This window comes from Callospermophilus lateralis, unplaced genomic scaffold, assembly GCF_048772815.1.
Source record: "Callospermophilus lateralis isolate mCalLat2 unplaced genomic scaffold, mCalLat2.hap1 Scaffold_63, whole genome shotgun sequence".
Taxonomy (NCBI): Eukaryota; Metazoa; Chordata; class Mammalia; order Rodentia; family Sciuridae; genus Callospermophilus; species Callospermophilus lateralis.
The window spans coordinates 20,155,050-20,165,285 of NW_027514713.1; the positions used below are offsets into that span (position 1 = coordinate 20,155,050).

General features: G+C 31.6%; 1 pseudogene; it reads right to left on the bottom strand.

Annotated features, from left to right (window-relative positions):
• Positions 1-809: 809 nt before the first annotated feature.
• Positions 810-9,132, bottom strand: LOC143389627 (abnormal spindle-like microcephaly-associated protein homolog; annotated as a pseudogene).
• Positions 9,133-10,236: the final 1,104 nt, after the last annotated feature.

The window sequence follows — 10,236 nt, forward strand, 5'->3', positions numbered from 1 at the left end:
CATAGGCAGACAATTTTAGGCTAGTTAGGATTCACTTACTATTTCAAACAAATAACATTTTTATAGTGTCCATGCATGGAAAACTTTGAGGTCCTATCAGACTTCTGTGGCCCTGGAGCCACATAGATACAGATGTCAATAGCCTAAAGTTTACAAAATAAGTAACTTTCAAACTAAATAACTTTCCAATTTGTAGTATGTAAATGAACAACAAGTTTCTTTTAAAGCAATACTATTCTCTTCCCACAATAAATTATAATACAAATTAAAATCAGTTCAAAGTTAAGGGGTTTTATTATATATACACTTACTGGTTATATTCTTATAATTTCCCTAGAGAAGCTCATTTAACTCTCTGGATGCTTTAGCCAGTGAAGGATACAAATTAGTACATTATCCATACACATGTGTGGGAATATTTTATGCTCTTCTCATTTTCTAAGTGAATAGACAGAATCTTTGACTTTCAACATGTGTTTTAGTAAAATGCTTTTGCTTATCAATAAAACAGGTAATAATTGATTCCTTTCCTTTTAGGAATATGACTACATTCAAACTAATATAACACTTTAATAGACATGAGTAACAGTATTATAATCATCTTATGACATATTTATTTGTTATATGCATACAGCTATATTAAATAAAAAACAATGAAGAATTTAATAAACAGCTTAGTTATTTGTAATATACATTTTTTAATACAAAGTCAGATTTTAGAAATTGTACATAGAAAGCAAAAAGCACTTTACATATTCATAATTAGCTTTAATATTTCTTTATACTGTACACACTGAAAATGTTTATATTTACTGATAAGGAATGCTAAGTGTATCCATCACCATTTGAATAGCTTGCAGAGAATTGGTGATTTCTTTTATACTATCTCTTCTTAAAACCCAATCCTGTTTAAGTCTGTTTTAAAAAATAAAAATAAAAATATGGCATTAAAACAGTATATTTCTTAAAAGAGTTAATTTCTTAAAAGTGTTAATTTTTATCTTTATGTGTTAACTAATTCATGACACATCATTTCTCTTACAACCTTTTCAAAGAGGTGGAAGAACTTCATATTATTGCCAATTATCAGTTCTAGAATATTTCCTTATGATACTGGCTTCTTTGAAGCTTATACTACTTATTTTGCTACCATCTTTTGCTCATTGACCATCTCCTAATTACGAACCTGCTCTTGGACTTCCCCCAACTCCTGCTACCATTCTCATTAATATCAACATCCATATGGCTAAAAAACCAACAGCATTCTCAGTTTTTGCAACCCTTTCCTTCCATTCTTTCTTAACCAATCCTTTCTCACATAGTTTACATTCTAGACTTTATCACCACTTCTGATTTATCCATGTTATCTGCTTTAATACAGTCACTGAACCAATTCCTCCACCCTGCTGAGATCTCTAGTTCACTTGACCTCAACACATACTTATTGTTCATTAGAATGTTATTCTCACTTTCCTCCCTAACTAGTTTAGTTATCTCAATATTATTCCATTCTGTTTCTTTCTCTTTTCAAACTTGTCTAGAAAATTCTATTTGGGTTCCAAATTAAATAAAAATATCTTCTTTCTCCATTCCTATACAGATATTGCTAAAGAAACTATACATTTTTATTTTATGTCAAATGGGCATTTGAATTGCCTAGTATGCTTCTGCTCTCCCAGATGACTATTTTATTTCTTTCCTCTTTTCAAATATCCCTTCCATACCCTCTAAGCTACTTCTGAGTTGTTGAGTTTAAAATATCACACCACATTGAGAAAATGGTATCAATCAGGGGAGAGTTTCATGTATCTTCTCACACAAATCCCTACCATGTACACTTCCATCTTCTTATTCTTTCTTGTTAAAAATCTAAATGCCTCACCATTGGTTAGTGGTAAAAATGCGGTATGTATCCATACGATGGAAAGGAGTGATAGAAAGGAGTGAAATTTCAATCCATGATCATATTCATTCATCTTTTGGCCTTAAGTGCTATCTACATCCTCAAACCAACAGTACTCCAATTTTTATCTAAAAAATTGTTCTTCTGTTCAACCATAGGCATGATTTTCCAATGGCTTATTTATATTTTCCTCTTATTTATGCTGTAGGTTTCTCAAGCTTATTCAAAACAAAAGCCATGCCATGATGCAACACTCCTGCCCACTCTGTGCTATCCTCTTCTCAACTCACCCTACAGGACTTAAAAATCACATGATGCTTTCTCGGCCATTCTCTTTATCTTAGTAGTTGTCACTATCTTTATTATTTCACTCATTAATCTGTTTGCTCATTGTCATTCTTCCTGAACCACATAGCTTTACGCTGCACAACCAAATTTAAGCACTTTGTAGTTCAAGATGCAGCTCTATATGATTTGTACTCCCTGATCATGGGGAGTAACCACATAAACAAACACACCTTAAAAAAAAAGTAACATAAACTAGGTAAACCACAATTATCTTTATGGGTCTATAACAGGCTAAATGGTGACCCTGGATGATATATCTATGTCTAGTCACAGAATCTGTGATGTTACATTATTTAGAAAAAAAGAAAACAGGTTTTTTTTTCTTTTTTTGCTGATATACTTAAGTAAAAGATCTTGATATAAAATCATCCTGGATTGGGCTGGGGTTGTGGCTCAGTGGTAGAGTGCTTGCTTAGCACATACGAGGCCCGGGTTCAATCCTCAGCACCACATAAAATAGAGATTAACATGGAAAATAAAACTGATATAACAAGGTTCTTAGCATTAGGTCTGAACTATTTAACATAAGGAATTTGTTGAATAGCTACTAAATACCCAAAGCTACATCAGTATTATTTCATTATAGTGAAATTGATTCCTTTAGATTTACTGAATAGTCTATTCTTTTTCTTTTTTTTTTTTTGGAATAGTCTATTCTTATTCAAATGTTTTTTCTCTATGGTTAAGAACAATATCTTGTTTATGATAGTGTTAACAAATATATATTTAAATGAATGAATGGTGACATGAAATTATAGAATACAATTAACTGCTTACCTTGAAACTATTCTGGTCCTTATTGGTGTTTCTGGAATAAAGGGAATACCTATGGAAGAATTCTTCTTTTGATTATTAAGTATTCTTTCAGCATTTATTTTATGTAAGTTTGTAGATGCTATAAATGCGGTCCACAACTTTGGGACTACTTCGTACATCCTAAAAAAGAAAGTGTACATTTACTAAAACCTAATAAAAATTCAATCTCTCCTAGAATAACAAAATCAATCATTTGAATACTATGCAGTAGGCTCTCAAGCTTTTAACAATCAAGAGCATGGCTCTCTAAGTATAGCAGGCAAATTATTTTAAATTGTGAAATAATATGTAAGACAATTATAAAGAGGAGAAATATTCAAAAATTGTAAATTTAATTCGATACTGAATGAAAAAAGGAACTATACTCAATATAACCTGTCATATCTAGATACTAAGTCCTATGAATTTTACCTCTTCCAACTTTCTAGAATCATCCACTTACCTCTCATTGACACAACCCTAGGTGAAGCACAATCTCTTGTCTAGCCACTACACATCTACATTTGCCTCCTTTAATGGTCTCCCCATTCTATACATGCTCTCCCAAATTCATTCTTCAGTCAGTAGCCAGGGTGATGCTAAAACTTAAATAGGAAAATATTATTCTCTTGCTTAAAATGCTTCAGTGGTTTCCACAGTTATCAGGGTAAAGGCAGGGCTCTGGTTACTCTTATGTTGATTGTGATACCTGGAGAGAATAACTCAGATGTCTCGGCACAGAAAAGCTTGAGACATATTTATGGTTATGATAGGTGGATAGAGAATTATACATGTCTTATTTCCTACCCTGCTAAGGTAATTTGTTATATTCTCTAGTAAGTAGGAAATTCTCATTTACATGACTGAAATAAATTCTATTTTCAGAATTCAGTTTCTTTAATATCAAAATGAAACAATGAATACACACACACACACACACACACACACACCGATACTAGGCAAAAAACAACAACAACAACAACAACAAAAAAAAAAAACTCAAGTTTGATCACATGCAAAATCCTATTTAGTGTAATGGTTACTAAAGGAAAAACATAAAATCTATACATAAAAGAACATAGAAAATAAGCTCAAAGAAAAGTAACTGATCAATACTTACAGAGGCTCTGTTTGTTGTCTTCAACAAAACAGCCGACAAACAACAAGTTTTTGTGAAAATGCTTCCACCCTTGTCTGCAACTTTGTCACCAGGCTTTTCTCGGTACATCTGCAAAAGCTCCAACAATGTGTGTATACAGTTTTCTACATCATAAACTGCTGAAGTAGTTTTCTCATACTTGAAGAGAACAGAATGAAATTAAAAGTTGTAATAAGCATACACATTTAAAACTGCCCAACCGTAAAGACAGCTTAGAGCCAAATCTTTGAAGTATCTGCCACAGGTACAAAGGACTTCATGAGATAATTTTTTGTTACTCCTATCATATTTGAATCTTATATGCATATTAATCTTTGACTTTCCTAACCACTTCAAAAGTTCCACATAAAACAAATTAAAGCTAAAATATATAAAAAAGAATATCTTGAAGTAAATATAAGCAAGCTTCTAAAGAGAAGACCATTTTAGCAAGACTCTCTCATGAAAGAGAACTTATCTGTTACAGTTAGTCATAGGGTAAGATAATGAGTAAGGCAAGATCTAATTATACTATTTTACATCCTTCTTGAGAGGAAGATGTACTTTAGAATAAAACAAATTTGATACTAAAAATCTAGGATTAGTTTTTCATGCTTTATTTAATGATACTATTACATTCTAGGATTAGTTTTTCATGCTTTATTTAATGATACTATTACATTCATACTGAAATTTGCATGATTTCAAAAAATAATCATTCTAACATAAAAATAAGAAAACATTAATAGCTAACACTTGCATGGTATGTTTATGTATCAAGAACTTTTAAGTATATTAACTCATTTAATCTTCACAGTAACATTTTGAGATGAGTATTATTTTTTTCTATACCCATTTTACTGTGGAAGAAAGTAAAGCAAAGAGAGGCCAAATAATGTATAACAGCTTGCAGAACTGGGATTCAAATTCAGTAGTTTGGGTCTATGTTCTTAACCACTATTCCTCAATATATTGTGTACATTACAGTCATGGTTGTGAGGGTGGGCAAGGAAGGTAAATGTCTCATCTTAATACCACTGATTGTATGCAACTTCTGTAAGCATTATCATTCCTTTTCTATAAAATGGGAAATATATGAGTTACTTTACAGGATTATTATAAGGATTAAATTAAATAATGTACAAAAATACTGACAAGTTCTCAATAATACTATTATTCATATTATTATTCATATTATAAAAGTAATAGAAATAAAACAACAAAATAGCATTCATATCTATAGTTATATTCATAAATTAAATATTTTTCCCCATCAAGACTCTTCATATACATGAATTTTAATATAGAGGCCTAATTTCAAACTTTGTTTTTTTTTTTTTCCTTTTTTGGTGCCATGGATTGAGACCAAGGGTAGTGCTTAACCACTGAGCCAAATCCCCAGCTTTTTTTTTAATATTTATTTTGAGACAGTGTCTCACTAGGTTGCTTATAGTCTAAGCTGCTGAGGCTGGCTTAGAACCTGCAATCCTTCTGACTCCTTCCTGAGCTATTGGGATTAGGCATGCAGCACCATTCCCAGCCTAATTTCTAATTTAGAGCATTTCTACTCTACTTCGTAGAGACTCATCCAGTCCACACTGGATGTGTGTATATGTGGACGTATGTATTTAATCCTGCAGAGTAATACCTTTATTTTACAATTTATATAAATTCTATCAATTCTATCTATCTAATAATTTGCAGAGTTACATTTTTTGAACAATGAATATTTCATTATTAAAATGGAAAACTACCTTAGCTACATTAAGCAAAACTTGTACAGGATATCTGATGACCTCCATACAAGGAACACTACGATTACAACTTCGGATTAAAACAAATATTTTAGAAATTGCTCCACTCTCAGCCATGTTCTCACAACAACGTGGAGATATTCTGGTAACAACCTCTGAAAGAGAAAAAGACACGTTAATTTCCAGTAACAACAATGCATTACAATTTTATATATAACTATAATGTACTAAGTAGAAAAATAAATAAACAGAAGACCAATTGAATAGAGAAAGAGGACAGGGAAGGGACTGGGAGAAGAAGAAGTACAAAGGATTGAAATGGAGCAAACTGGCCGGGTGTGGTGGCGCATGCCCATAATCTCAGAGGCTTTAGAGGTGGAAGCAGGATGATTCCCAAGTTCAAAGCCAGCCTCAGTAACTTAGCCAAGCCCTATACAACTTAGCAAGATCCTGTCTCTAAGTGAAAAAATAAAAATAAAAAACAGACTGGGGATGTGGCTCAGTGGTTGAACACCCCTGGGTTCAATCCCTGGTACTTCTCTGCCCCCCCAAAAGAAATGGAGCATATGAAGTTATATGCATTTATGTCAAAATGAACCCCACTACAATGCTCCAAGAAAAAATGAAGTCTTAGTTAATACTGTGTAATCACAATGTTCTTTAAATATTCAAAGATAAAAAATGCATTCCTAATCTTATGCAAGATATTGTTATAACAAACTAACCGAGGTGTTTTAGGGTCTCAAGAATGGCAGAAAGGTGCTTATACGTTAAAAGATAATGAAGTGCAAGTGTGGTTCTTTTGTAGAGTTTATCTTCTTCTCTAATATCCCTATTAACCATCTGAAGACATAACTGTATAGCTTTATTTTTGTACAATCATGTTTCTTCCTCCAAGAGTAGCCTCTCCATAATGCCTTAAAGAGATAAAAGAATGATTTTAAGATTACAGCCCGTATTGTTTTGAATTTATATATACATTTATTTCTACAAAATAAATATTTTCAGTAAATTTATATGATATGAACAGATACATTTCAACTAAAACCTCAATTTTGGTTTTATTCCTGTATCAAAAACCATAGTTTTCACTTATCTGAAGTTTAGTTATTCTACCATTAAATTTTTCCTGTCTTTTGCGAAGGAGAAAGAGACGTACTGCTTTCTGTATTACTGATGCAGCCCTATTTTTCTGGTTCATAAATTCTTGAACTTCATGCTCAATTTTATGATGCTATAATATTTCTCAATAAATCTCTTTCGTTCTAATTTTGCTTGAAATCATCTCTGTTTAAAATGTGAAGATTTTTTCACTTTTAATACACACATTTTTAAAAGTAGACAAAAACGTACATACATTTATATACATATTTTATATATGTTAGCATTCTTCATAGCCATGTGAAGTTTACATGCTCCTTGAATTCTAAAAGCAGATAATATGAAGCTGCTATGAAGTGAAGGGGGAAGCCAAACTGGCTGTCAATGCTAAACTCTAAAGGAGAAAGAAATAGAAGGTCAAAACGCCTTTCAAACCTCCAGTATCATTTCCCCCTTCTACTTCGTAGAGACTCATCCAGTCCACACTGGATGTGTGTATATGTGGACATATGTATTTAATCCTGCAGAGTAATACCTTTATTTTACAATTTATATAAATTCTATCAAACTATACGACATTCTGAAAATTATTTTTTCACTAAATATTTTATTGGTACATGCATGTTAATTACACAAATAAGAAATTTATCCAGAATATAGAATTCCTATAAACCATAATAAAAAAGAACATCAAGTAGAAAAAGGGACAAAGTGCATAAAAAGAAAGATTAGAAAGAGCACATGATACACAGATAAGAACTTGAATAATAAATGTAAAAATTTCAGAACTGCTGGCAATCAAGTAAATGAAAAACAAAATGAGATACCATTTCCAATTCACTGGAATGGCAAAAATCAGGGTGTCTTCTGATGCCACTGTTGTGAAGGATTTAGAGGAACAGGTACCCTCCAACTTTACTAGTGGGAGTATAATAAATGAGTAAAATTACATCAGAGAGTAATTCACAGCTTTATTGCTGTTCCATAAAGAAGATTTCCAAACTTACAGTCATTCTAATAGCTATATGCTGAAAGTGTTACATATTATATGATCTTTCCATAAGGAATCTGAGAATTGTTCAATATATGTCAAAAATTTCTAAGAGGGAAGTTACATCTCATAGTTTTTCTGCAAAAGACAAACTGACCTGAATACAAATGGCTGAATTAACCCATTTGTTAGCATTCTTCATAGCCATGTGAACTTTATATGCTCTTTGAATTCTAAGAGCAGACAGGTGATAATATGCAGCTGCTGTGAAGTGAAGGAGCCAAGCTTTGGCTCTCTGTTCTAAAATCTAAAGGAGAAAAAGAATATTAATAATCAAGTGTCTGACTTTTTTGATACACCAATATTTTAACTGAAGAAATTTTTTGAAGTACTATAACAAATGAGTTGATTGCTCAGTTGTATAGCATGTAGAATATTAAAATATTTTATTTTTTATTGGTTCTTTTTAGTTATATATAATATTAGGATTCATTTTGACATAATTCAAAAACAGAATATAATTTGCTATAATTCAGATCCCAGTACATCTCTTTTCCTTCCCCCACTTCCTGCCCTGTTCCCTTCCCTCTATTAAAGTGTCTGATTCTTAAGATAGTTTTTTCTCTTATGTAACTATCATGATTCAATGTGATTATAATCCTGTATTTCAAAATATTTAGAATAATTTAACTCATGATTCATAGTATGTAAGCAAAATTATAGCATTTAACTAACCTACCCAACAACAGCAATTTAAGACCTTCAATGTATGAATAATGAAAGATATCAATGCTAAAAAACAAAAAAAGGCTACTGTATTCCAGCAGAATAGTTAGAAATGGTGATGTTAAATCTGATAAAATTATATGAATTAATTGTTCCAGTATTAGTGTAGCACAAATCCAGTGTAAGATTCTTATAGTATGGCTTTCAACAGTGATCTTGGGGCTTTAGATTTCTAATATATATGAGTAAAATACAAAAGAACTCTATTTTAGGTTCAAATCAGGCTGTTATGTCTATGCCAGTGCTTTATATATTGGAAGCCAAATGTCATGAGCTCCCTTAACAGAATTACCTTTTGCTGAAGATTGGGTGACATCACAGGAATGGTAGTTACAATTCCTTAAGGGCAGCAAAAGGCTACCTGAGTAAAAATTAACATCTTTAACCTATGAAACCTTTCCCTCATACTTCTTTCAGTTTTTTTGTTGAGTCATTATACAAGAGAAATTTTATTTTGCATCTCTGGCAATGGGAAGCAGCAGGGTCCCACAAATTTCCCACAAATCACAGGATTTCATGCTTTTATGTCTGAATTTTATTCCTTCGTGTGTGTATATGTTTATGTACACAACATTTTCTTTATCCATCTAATGATGAGCACTTCAAATGAATCCATAACCTGCTGGCTACTGTGAATATGACTTCAATAGATATATAAGTGCATGAGTCTTTTCAACATATTGATTTTATGTTTTTTGGACATGCACACACACACATACACACACACACATTGGGATTGATAGATCATATGTTGGGATTGATAGATCATATGGCAATGCTATTTAGTTATTTCAGAAAGCTCCAATGCTGTTTTCCCTATCATGTTTCTATCATCAGTGTGCAAGTATTTATATTTATCCACATCCTTGCCAGCACTTGCTATTTATTTATTTATTTATTATCTTTTTGAAAATAGGCATTCTTCCTGGAGTCAGGTGATATTTCATTCTGGTTTTGATTTGCATTTCCTTAGTAAATAAAGATATTGAACTTTTTCATGTGTATGTTTTCTTTTGAGAAATGTCTGTTAATATATTTAGCCCATTTGTAAATTGGCTTATTTATTGTTTTGCTATTGAGTTGTTTGTGTTCCTTATATATACTAGATATTAACAGATATGTAGTTTACAAATATTTTCCATAATTCTATAGATTGTGTCTTTGTTGGTTGTCTTTGTTGTACAGAATCTTTTTAGTTTGCTCTAATCCCATTGTCAACTTTTGGTTTTGTTGCTTGTGCATTTAGGGTCACATCAAAAAAAAAAAAAATATATATATATATATATCATATATCTCTGGAAAAATGTCCTGAATTATTTTTCCTATGTTTTCTTCTGGCAGTTTAAATTTTAGTTCTTACATTTTTGTCTTTGATCTATTTGAGTTGATATTTGTAAATGTTATGGTTTAGTTATGAGTT